Source organism: Phascolarctos cinereus, unplaced genomic scaffold, assembly GCF_003287225.1.
Source record: "Phascolarctos cinereus isolate Bilbo 61053 unplaced genomic scaffold, phaCin_HiC Scaffold_5;HRSCAF=322, whole genome shotgun sequence".
NCBI classification, from domain to species: Eukaryota; Metazoa; Chordata; class Mammalia; order Diprotodontia; family Phascolarctidae; genus Phascolarctos; species Phascolarctos cinereus.
Genome location: NW_027555958.1, coordinates 301279374 through 301291239, shown reverse-complemented (window position 1 = coordinate 301291239; position 11866 = coordinate 301279374). Strand labels below are relative to the sequence as shown.

Genomic DNA, 11866 nt, shown 5'->3' with positions numbered 1-11866 from the left:
AAGCCGCCATTCAGGGCGAGGAGGGGAGGGGGCGGAGGAGGGAGCGGGGAGCTGCTGGGGGAGGGAGGGAGGGAGGGGCGGGAGAGAGCTGAAAGGAGGAGGCCCAGGGCGTTTGGAGGGAGAAGTGGCACAGCCGGGGGAAAGGAGGGAAGCTGCAGGGAGTTGGGGAGGGGAGTGGGGGTTGGGTCTGGGAGGATTAGGCTTTGAAGGGGCCCCTAGGGAAAGGGGAGGCAGTGAAGAAAGGAGTTAGGGAGAAGGGCAGGGGAGGGGGATGCGGGTTCCTTCCCTAGTCTGAATGTTATTCCGTTCATTAACTATGACCTGAGCACCCAACCACTTGGTGCAGAGCAATGACTCCAGGCATCGTGCACCCCTGCCCTTGGATGCAGGAGGAGAGAAGAACGGTGCAGAATGGCATTCGGCCCACCGCTTTTCTCTCTCCCTGGCCACGTTTCTCCTGCTGTTACAAGCCTGGACAGTGGGGAATAATAATTGGCCATTCCATGGAGCATGCATCCCGAGTCCAAGTCTCCATTTGAGGTGGACGTTTCCTCTTTTTATATCATCTCTACCCCGCCAAGATAGAAAACGAAGGGGAGGGGGTGTTGTCTGTTGATGCCTTTTCCCACAGGAAAACCCAAGATCTCCTGGGGGGCAGGGGAGTTGTCATCACAATCTCCTACTGAGATGCTCCCAACTCCCAACTGCCCTTCCTCAACTGCCATTTCTAACAGCCATCCTCAGCCACTCCTAGAAAGGCACTTAAAGGGCTTAAGGTATCTTAGATATGCCTTAAGAGGGTTTTGGTTTTGGGTTTTTGCCGTCTTGGGCTTTTTTTGTTGGATCTGAGGGTACTACTTCCATAACCTGTGTTCAATACTGTCCCCGCCAACCATGTTCTTTATCCTTTTTTTTTTTAACGTTCATGGGAACTTTGGTGCCCTTTTCATATTTCTCACAGAATTCCTATCTCCCTGGGGGTGGGGAGAGGAACCATCAAAAGATTTCAGTGGAATGTTTTTCTCCCTGGTGTCCAGAGCCCCACCTGAGGTGTGCGTGGGGGAAGAGTAAGAACCTTTGGTACATCTTGAAATCCTCTAATTAAAGCCCCTCCCCCATCTCGCAGGCCAAGAACGTGAAACACTCAAAAGGTTTAAGCCACTGGATCTGAGCAAAGGAGCCCTCCTAGTGGCCAGCTCTCTCACAGAAGACTCCCTGCAATTGAGAATTTAACTCTCTCTTAGCCCAGGACTATTTCTTTCCCAAAGTACCCTTGAGCCATGGGTCCTTGTGAAGGCATTAACTCAGACAGTCCTGTTTCCATTTAGGTTTCCTTCCTGTAAAGCAACATGCATCTCCTCTAAAAATCCCCCAGCTGGAGATTTTTGGCTTTGAGAAGTCGTAAGCTCTGGACCCTGCATGAACAGGATGAACCAGCAGGGGCCTTGAAGTAGGTATTCTGTAGACAGAGAATCCCTGCAGTCAAACCACTCAGCTTTATGCAATGGCTGACACTGGAGACCAAAAGAAGTAGGTGCCCAAAGATCATTCCAGAGGGAGAAAAATGGGATTGACAGCTAAAAACTCAAGAAAAATAGTTTAAGGATCCTGTAAAAATTAGCTCCAAGACCACTTTTCTAAAGAAACAATAGGCATTCTCATCTAGTCTAACCTATTCATTTGAATATGATCTCTTAAGACCATTTTTAAGCTCTAAATCCTATTCCCTTTGGCTTTTTGATGGACAAGTTTACTGCTAACATCTTTTTGCTCTTTGTATTAGTGAGAAGAGTGCCTCTGAGCCTAGGGTGGGGAGTTAGTAGTGCTCCACCCCATGTCTGGTACCAGTCTCTCAGGACTTGGTTTCCCCTTGGCTTCCTGGATCAAGGCTGGGCTTAAGGAAAGGAGACATTTTGGCTGCTCACCAGGACAGGGAATTCATCAATGTGGGTTTCCTGAGGCTCTTGGAAAGATAAAATAAAGACTACAGTGGAGCACCACCTTGTGCCACATGGCACAAAAATCAGATGTGAGTGGAGGTTATTTTCCCCTACCCCCATCCCCCAACCTGGACCTTGGGGAAGAGGATAGGCTGATGAAGTTCTAATCTAAAGGGTGCTTTCATGCAGAAATCCTACCCAGCATTCCCAAGTTTCTGCAAACTATGTATGTATGTATGTATGTATGTGTGTGTGTGTTAAGGAGCCTCCCCCTACCCCTTTCCCTGTAGGGGCCTCTCGACTGCAACCAGGAGGCCCTCCTCTGTACTGCTTTTTTTTTTTTCCTAAACAGCTCAAGTTTGGATATTTTCTACTGCTGGCAACCCCGCCAAAGCCTTCCCTTGGCTCTGCCCACCCCACGTGGGCCTCCCTTCCCTTCCCTGTCCCAGCAGCCTGTTCGGGCACCCCTCCTCAAACACGTGACTGTGTTGTTTTGTTAACCAGCCTCCCCAGGATTGTTGGCACCGCCAAATGGCTGGGCACAGCTGCCCTCTTCAGGGTGAATGTGGGAAAGCCCAGGGGGTAGCGTTCAGGGACTGGGGTACAGTATAGAATGAAGCAGCTTCTCTGTTTCTTAAGTGGTTTTAGGCCAACATAGCTTTCCAGTTAGTCACTTAAAGAATTGCACCACCCAAATGGGAGGATCCAGGGACCAGGATAGCATCAGAAGCAGCCATTCTGGGAAAAACCATTTTAGATTGATGGCTGCAAAGAAGCTGACTCCTCCCTCCAGATTCCACATGATGTTAGTAGAGTACTGGGGCATCCTCAGGAACCAGCTAAGAGCCCAGTTCCCTGATTATAAAGAGGATCCTTGGAATAAAGGATTCATCCTCTCCAATCACACACATAAGGAGGGAAAAGTCTGGAAGTGATTCTTCTGTATCGGCTCAGAAACCAAGAGTTGACTATATTCATCACTGGTTCCCCCCCCCCCCAGCTCAGGGAAACACCGTGTGAAGAGGCAGAGGGGATTGTTTGAGGGGAGGGGAAGGTTAGACAACAGCAAAATCTGGAGGTTTGTCTATAAGACAGAAAGACCAAGTGAAAGGAGAAGCCAGGACAGGTGATGCCTTGGATGTATGGGAGTTTCCTCTGGGAACCCCTAAACTGGGCTTTGTTTCATCCCCACTTCCCCTAATGTAAATGTACAAGGAAGACTATACAGGCAGAGAAAGGATGAGTTTTTTGACATCAAGCTTGGAACTGAGAAGTTGTGAACTGGAGTGTGGGGAAAAGAAGTTGAGGTGGGTGCCACTGACCATAAAGCAGGCAATGTCTATAACTGTGAAAGGTTTTAAAAGTACCTTACATATAATTTCATTTGGGCTTCAGCCTTGTGATGTGGATAGTACTGATCCCCATTTTTCAGATAAGGAAATCGAGGCTCAGAGTCTTAAGTAATTTGTCCATGGCAATACAGGTAATAAATTTCAGAGACAATCTGAGTCAAAGTTTCTTTTCATTCCAAATTTAGTATTCTTTCCTTGTGGTATCAAAGATGATGGAAACTGGGTGTGGAGTTGAGGGAGACAGATTAAGTGGGTATTGGGACAATACTTGGGAGGAATGGCCATAACTGGATAATGGGAGATATGGGAAGGGAGTGAAGGAGGGGCATTTATAAATTAGATGCATTGCAGTTATCACAAACCCATGTGTCTCTCCAAGGTCATCTCTGTCATGACTACCCAAAGAATAGAAAAAGTAGCTGAGGCCTAGAGAAAGAGACCTAGAGGCCAAGGGGGAAAAACCCCACCCAAGGGACTTTGAGGAGCATAGGAGTGGGTGGAAGTAGGGGCTGGGGCAGGTGACAGGGGTGTCTAATGTTGTGGGGGACTAGGCTGGCAGGAACACTTGCTCTTTTATAAGGCATCTGTCAGTACTCCTGTTACCAGGTGCTATTTCCAGAGACCCAAGCAACTGGGGGGAAGGGGAGGGAGAAAACTTAGGCCCCTCCTCTCAGGCAGCTGCAATAACATCTTCCACCACTTAGGGGCTCCAGAGCTCAACCGCAGTTCCTGAGAGGAAGAAGGGAGTGGGCGGAGCATAGGCTCCCTGGGGATGTCCAGGGTGACCCAGAGCAGTGAGAGGCAACTGGTCTTTTGGCCTTGGTCTAGGGTCAGCCTGAAACCACCTAGCCTTCCTCTGTTCTACCCATTTCCTTAGAGGGCCTAGGAGGGGGACATTTAGCTCCTCACTTCCCTCATCCTGCTACATATCTCCTTTGCAACCCTCCTCTCCCTTCCCACTGGTGAAGTCCATGCCTCCTTCTAGAGCCTGAGGATTCCTAGAGAATTCCCTCATTCTGGCTGCCTGTCCAGCTGCAGGCTCTCTAGGCTGTAGGGTGGGGCCAGGAAAAGGGGCAGTCCCTAGGATAGGGGAACCACCCAAGCCAACATTGCCCTTCCTCCGTGGGAGGCCAGCTCACCACCTCCCCACCCTAGGAATTTTCTTTCCGGGTGTCATCTGAGTTTTAAGGATATGCACAACATCCTAGTGGCCACGGGCATCTCAAGGAGTGTAAACTTGGAACAGGAAGTAGAAGAAAGGGGAAAATACTTTACATGCGTGAAGGCTGGAAGCTGGACTGGTCCCTAGAAGCTCCTTTTCAGTTCTAAGATTAGTGATTTGACTTTAACTGTGATTGAAAAACTAGAGATCAGTGTCTCTCCCATCCCCACAACATCTGAAATTTGGTGAGCAATGAAACCCTGGGCTTGGTGGTATCCCGGTGGTGAAACGGTGGGCAGTTGCAAGGAGAGGGAGATCAGTCTATGTAACTGGCCCCAGAATCTAGTTAAGGGCTTCAGATTCTGGTATTCTTCCTGCTTCCCAGAAAAGGCTCAGCTGGGTTCTGTATTAAGCATTCCAGACCAAAGCTACCTACTTCTCTTCAGCCAGCTGCAGGATGGAGGCTAGCAAGTGAGAAAAGTAGGCAGAAAGGTTTCTTCTCCTTCATTATTCCTAATGAGATATACTAGCTCACAGATTCTAGCCTGAACTAGGGGCCAAGACTCTTAGGGAGTTACCTGGCAGAGAGCTCAGGATCCTGTCCAAGGAGCTGACTGCCCGGAAACGGTTTACCATGGGGGAGGGGCATCTCCTATTCTTGGCAGCAGAAGGTCCTAATCAGGCCCCGGACTGAGGGAACTACTTTGGAAACAGAATGGTGTGGGGATTAGGTCCATGTGCTCCCCTAAACCACTCTTGCAACTCTGCTAGGGTAGTCCTCTCTGCCTAGCTGAACTCCAAACCTCTGCCCTGAAGCTTCAACTCCCCATACTCCAGCTCAGTAAGAGTATCATTGTAGGTAATTGAGCTCGACCTATAGTATACCAACTTCTTTAACTCAGTCCTTTTCAAATCTGGTGAAGAAACCCTGAGAAGAGGTTGTAAGAAACAGCTTAGAGGGCTAGGCTGAGGCAGAGGGATGACTCAATTCAACAAATATTCAGCAAGAATTTTTTTTAAGCACCTAAAAATGTGACTGGAATCAAAATCAAAGGACAGATTTCTTAGGGAAGGGAGAGACAAGTAACAGCTGAGAGAGGTATCAGAAAAAGGAAGCAACTGGCTCAACCCAGTTAGGGAAAGGTTGGAGACTAGGGACTAGTCCTTAGTGAGGGTGATATTTCAGAGGCCACCGGTTGTGTTTTTCTCCCCTCCCTACCCCCATGCCTCCCATCAGTCTCTCCTGGTCCAAGTGAACCAAGGTAATGGAAATAGTACAGAATTTGAAGTCAAAGGACCAGGGTCTGAATCCTATTATTTAATAGCTGATAGTGACATTGTGTTTTAAGGGTATACAAAATGCTTTAGGTTTACATTCCTTATATAATTTGATATTCACAATAATCTTGTGAGGTGTTATTACTTCCAATTTCACAGCTAAGTCCCAGAAAGGTTAAGTGGCTTACTTTAGCCCACAACTAGTAGATGCAGATGTTGGGATTTGAACCCATCTCCCTAACCCTAAGTTCAGCATTTTTTTTTCCAATTGTGTCACACTAGGAAAATAATTTCCAATCTCTGCACCACTCTTTTCACATTTGTAAAATTAGTAAATTTTATTGGATAATTTATTACTTTTAGAAACAATCACTTCCACTCTCTATGCCTCAGTTTCCTCATCTGTAAACTAGAGGATTCAACTAGATGAGCTCTAAAGTAGAAATTTTAGAAATTAAATCAGGATTAAATTGAATCTCTATTGAAACAGATTGGGGGGGGCAGCTAGGTGGCAAAGTGGATAGAGCACCGGCCCTGAAGTCAGGAGGACCTGAGTTCAAATCCGGCCTCAGACCAAACACTTGACACTTACTAGCTGTGTGACCCTAGGCAAGTCACTTAATCCCAATTGCCTAAAAAAAAAAATAGATTTAGGAGTGATCTCAATCCTCCCAAGTCCTTCTTAAGGCTCTAAAATTAAGATCTTATGATGCCATAGAGCTCATCTCAGTGACCAAATTCCATACTCCTCCTAGTTTCAGTTCTCAGGAGCCCTTGTGAACTAGCTCTTGAGTTACTCTGTTCTCCTCTGGCTGACATTCCTGGATCTTGAGAAGCTGGAATAAGACAGAGTGTCCCCACCCTCCTCCAGTAAGACACTTTCCCATTTGGTATCTGTAAAACTCATTTGGCTTTGGAAACTCCCAATCCACTGGGAGCTCATAGCTGTACACCACTTTCCTGAACCCATACCTCTGAGACTTGTAGGGGAGGAGAAAGCTCAGGAAAATATAATCATTGTCACAGGGATTTTTTTTTTGGGGGGTGACTGAGATGTGGCTGTGAATGGCTTTGCAGTTTGGGGTAGAACAAGGACCCACCATCAACTTCAAATAGCCTTAAAACCACAAACAGCTGCCTCTCTAAATGGAGTTCCGGACAGGAAGAGAAATAGATAAGATGGAGGAAGGATAAACAATTATAATCCTGGCTTCCTCCTCGTCCCATTGTGGGGCACTCAGTTGATCACCCTCCTGGATTTTGGAGACATTTGACCTGCTCTCTGGAGCCCTCACAATGCTACCCCATCCAGCTTTTAAGATGACCAAGAGACCAGACAGGAGACAAAGCAGGTATCTCAGAAGTCAGGATCCTCTGTATTGTCTAATAAAGAAATACACCCACCTAGGAAACAACAATTTTTGGGAGAGGGAGTTAGTGGTCTGGCAACTTGTGGCTGTGCCACACTTCTTCTTGCCCAAATGATGCTGGAGGTCCTGCCTGGTTGGAGGGTTCTCAGACTATCCACCTCGAAGAGCTACTCCCACCTGAATTTTTACGGGGGGCGAATTAGGGGGCTAAGTGAAGAAGCCAAGGTAGATATATAAAGACTGCCAGCACCTGCCCCGGCTCTCCTTTCAATGTCTTTTTAAGGATCCATTGACTCTAAACTTATTGAAAGCTACTTCCCCAAAACATGTTTTGCAGCAGGAACCCAGGACTGGGAATTTCCTGTGGCCAAGCAAAGGGAGCCAGGGCCCCGATTGGGAAGAGGCAGGGAGTGCTGAGAGCTGGTTGCCTTGGCTGAGCCGGAGCCACGTGCCCCACCCCCGCTCCCTTGCACATGTCTCTGCAGCAGTGGCGGCAGCAGCAGGGCTGTTTATGAGAGCTGTTGTGGTAAAAATGGAGCAGCCTGCACATGCCCAGGCCATGTGATCTGAGCTACCCTCGTGAGCAAGCACAAACACACTCACACCGAGGTCCCTACCGTTCTCCCTCCTCCCCTGCCCACCAGGAACAGAAGCACATGGTGGTGGGGGGGGACCAGGGGCCCGGGTGGACAGGGAAGGAGGGAAACAAAGCCAGCAGGGGCCTCTCCTCTAGGAGCCCATCTCTGTCTGGACCTCAGTTTGCCTCTCAAGGGGTGGCAGGTAGACAGGTCCCCAGAAGACTGGCTTTCTGGAGTTCTGAATAAACTTCAAGGGAGAAAGAGAAAAGGATTTGGAGTCAGAGGACCTGGGTTTACATTTCTTCTTTCTCTGGGCCTCAGTTTCCCCAGCTGTGTAATGAAGGGGTTGGCCTAGATGACCTCTAAGCTCTTTCCCAGCTTTGAATCTCTGATCTCTGGTCTTAAGCCAAGCTCCAGAGAAATGCCACCCTAGCCACTTCAGAAAATCTGTGGATAGGGATGGTCCAGAAAGCAGGCAGCTCACTTTTCAGGACCCTCTGCCTCCCTCACCAACCTTACTTAGCTCACAAGGTATTCTTTGGGAAAGGTCACTCAATGCTCAGGAATCTGTGAAGATGAGGGGAGACTCTTCAGGGTGCAGGTTCAGTCACTGGATCTCAGATTTAGATCGGAAAGGGACCTGAAACATCGCCTAGCCCCTTCATATTACACCGAGGGAATCAGACTCAGAGGGGCTGAGTTATTTACCCAAGGTCACACAGCAGCGTCAAATTTTGTATGCAGGTACTCTAATTCCAATTCAATGCCCTTTTCATCTACACTTGCTGACTCAGGCAGAGCCCTCCGCCAGATTTTTCTGGGGGCTAGAATTGAAATTTACAACAATGAAAAAGGTCTGAGATAGGATTCCTGATAGCTTATCTCCATACCCCTATCTTCTGCTAAACAAGAGAGTGGAAAAAGTGGGGGTGGGGTAGGAAATGACAGCTAAAGACCAGGACAAGATCAGAAGAAGCCTAGTCAGGCACCCCAGAAGACTCTTCTGTCTTCCCCTCCCCCTTCCAAGGCCCGGAGCCCCTCCCTACTAAGATTTTTCTCCTGTCTTTTTACCCCTTTCTTGTCCTGTGACCCCCTTTGGGCATTGCAGTGCCTCTTAGTGGAATGTGGGGCTGTGCCTGAGTCAGGCGGACAGTAGGTTAGCAGGAACAAGCAAGCCAAAGGAGCCCGACCTACATTTCCTCATAACACCAAAACTTCCCAGATCCTGCAATGCAGAGCTGGAGTTGTTTTTTTTTTTCAATCTCTATTGGGTCCCCTACACACGCCGTTGGCATTTTTTCCCACTAAACAACAGATTTTTCCCCCCAGGGTGCAAACTGTGCATCCTAATGAGTGAAAGCGCATCACACTTTGTTGAAAAATCTCATTTACAAATTATTTTTTGAAAAAATGTTCCCCACCCTCTCCTTGTGGAAAGGGAAGAAAGATATCGGCATTTGCAAAGTTGCAGCCCTATTCTCCCGCACCCCCTCCACTGCTGCTTTCTGCAGGCCTGGGCTGTCTGGTGGCTGGAGGATGAGCATTTCTCTTTCGGCACTAACCGAAGCTATGAAGGCTTGGGAGGCAATGGAAAATGGGGGGCGGGGAGGGGGAAGGAGAGAGAGAGAGGGTGTTTTACAATGTCCTTGCATTTCTCCTCCTTCTTCCCACATTCCTTCCCCTTTCCCTCATAGCCCCTGCTGCCTGCCAAGCAGACAAATCAATAGGGATGGCTTACTTCCTCCCTCAAGGGGACTGTTATGAACTGTGGGCTTCTCCAAGCAGCTCTGGAGACAGAGTGGTGGTAGACAGCAATGTGGATGGGCTAGGCGAAGGATGACGTCTACTAGTTGAAAGTGGCTCCTCCAGCTGGGGGCCGAGGGGTAGAGGGTGGGCATGGGGGTGTTTCAGGAGTTTCCCACATTCCCTTACAGAGGCTTGTTTCCAACTAGAAAAGCTGTCAAGAGAAAGCACACAGAGGAGAGTTCAAGGGTCACCTCCTCTAGGAAGTATTTCGAGATCCTGCTTTTCCATCCTGACAGATTATTTGTTAATACTCAGTCTTCTCAAATTACCTTGTATTTACTTATCTGCCTACAAACTGTATGTATCTCTTCATTTGAATGTAAACTCCTTGTGGGGGAGGGATTCTCATTTATTTATCTTTGTACCAACCAATGCCTGGCATAGTGCCTCTCACAAAGTACTTACTTAATAGTTGTTAAATAGAATAAAAGCTACAAAAGTCTGCAAAGAATTTTACATACATTCTCATTTGATCCTCTCAATAAGCCTGTGAAGTGGATGCTATTATAATCCCCATTTTACATATGAGGAAGCTGAAGTTTGGGGAGATTAAGTTATTTACTTGCTTAAATCAAGGCAGCTAGATGGCCCAGTGAATAACACACAGAACCCGAGTTCAAATATGGCCTCCAGTACTTACTAGCTGTATGACCCAGTCAAGTTACTTAACCTGTGCCTCAGTTTTCTCAACTGTGAAATGATGATAAGCATGTTATGTTAAGGATCAAATAAGATATTTGTAAAGCACTTAGCACATTATCTGCACACATTAGATGATTAATAAGTGCTTATTCCCTCTTCCCTCCCCCTCAGGTTCATACAGCTAGTGGGTGTTAGGGGCAGGATTTGAATCCAGAATCTTTTGACTCAAAGTCCTGTTGTCTCTATTTCCTTAGACCCTCCTACCTCCCAGAACTGAATGTTGGAGCAGAGAGCTTAGAAGCCCTTGACAAAGACTTTGGTAGCCGTTCTTCCAACAAATGGCTCATTTTAGCCCATCAGTGAAATCCTATTTGGAAGGAAATTTCCATGCAGGCCAAAGCCTATACCCTGGAAGGCTCATTTCTCCTTTGCCTCATTATTTTTTCTTATGTTTTACTTTCCTGTGGGTTTCTGTACCTCTACAGGAACTAGTAAAGGTGAACTGGTTGCCTGCTCTTAGAAGATAAATACTTCCTGTGATGCAATGGAAGTGCTCTGGATTTGTGGTCAGAGGACCTGAGTTTGAATCTGAGCTCTCTTACTTAAAATCTACGTGACTTCTGGTCAATCATTTCACTTTTCATGTCCTCAGTGTCTTCATCTGTAAAAATTAAAAATAGAAATGAGGGAATTTGCCTTAGATGATCCTTAAAGTCCCTTCCAGTTAGAAAACTACTACCTTTAACTAAAGCCAAGACAGCCTCCCTCCTTTTAACAAAGCATCCCTAAAAATCTGCCCTTCTGGCCAGACCATTGGTGCTGCTCATAATAACGGCAGCCATCAGGAATGCCTGCTTTAACGCTGCATTTTGCACAGGAAGGTTGTTGTTGTGTCGTTCTCCAAGAGGACCAATGACATCACAAAGTCAATGTCTTGACCTGGGTGAGCAGAGTCAGGGGACCTGGACTAAAAATCCCAGCTCTGCCTCCTACTATCTGTGTGACCTAAGACAGGCTATTTAAACACGAAGGGTTTCTTTCTTCTTCTTTAAAATAAGAGTCCAGAGGACTAACCATGAAGCATGCTACCCACCTTTTGAAAAAGGTGATGGACTCAGGGTGTAGGAGACATATGTTTTTTGGACATGGTCAATGTGAGAATTTGTTTTCCAAGAGACTATGACAGTTTGAAACAAGAGTTTTGTTTTTCTTTTTCCCAGTGGGGACAGAAAAACTAGGAAAGAGAGAAAATAAATGCTTATTAACTGAAAAAAAAAGAGATTAGAATAAATTATGTCTAAGATCTTCTCTTGTTGCTGAAAATCTGTGACTGGCAAAATGTGACAATACCAGAAAATCCAGCTATGAATCCAGCCCTCTGAAGTTCTGGAACAGAAAAGGTCAAAATAGGATTGCTCCTCCACCTGGCAGTTTACCAAGAAATCCCTCCATCTTTTGTCTCCTTGCCTAGGGGCACTGGAGTTCTTAAAGTGTGGTCTAGGGACCCTGGATGTCCCCAAGACACTTCCAAGGCATCTGACAATTCAAACTTATTTTCATAATAATATTGTGAATTATGAACATAAAATAAGTCATTTTAACTCATAATTTGTTAAATATAAATAGTCACAACCCACATAAATGAAGTTCTTTCAGGGATCCTCAATAATTTTTCATAGTGTAAAGGAGTCATAAGACCAAAAAGTGTGAGAACCACTGTCTTGGGAGAGTGTAGAGA

The 11866-nt window shown here is 46.7% G+C and overlaps 1 long non-coding RNA gene across 2 annotated transcripts; it reads left to right on the top strand.

The window, feature by feature from the left end:
• Window positions 1-90: 90 nt before the first annotated feature.
• Window positions 91-3472, top strand: LOC110215941 (uncharacterized). Of its 2 annotated transcripts, XR_002326654.2 has the most exons (3): window positions 131-1450; window positions 1784-2029; window positions 2293-3472. It is a non-coding gene; the product is annotated as an uncharacterized LOC110215941 (long non-coding RNA). The 2 variants fall into 2 exon arrangements; XR_013487217.1 differs by having other exon boundaries at window positions 91-2029.
• The last annotated feature ends 8394 nt before the right edge of the window (window positions 3473-11866 follow it).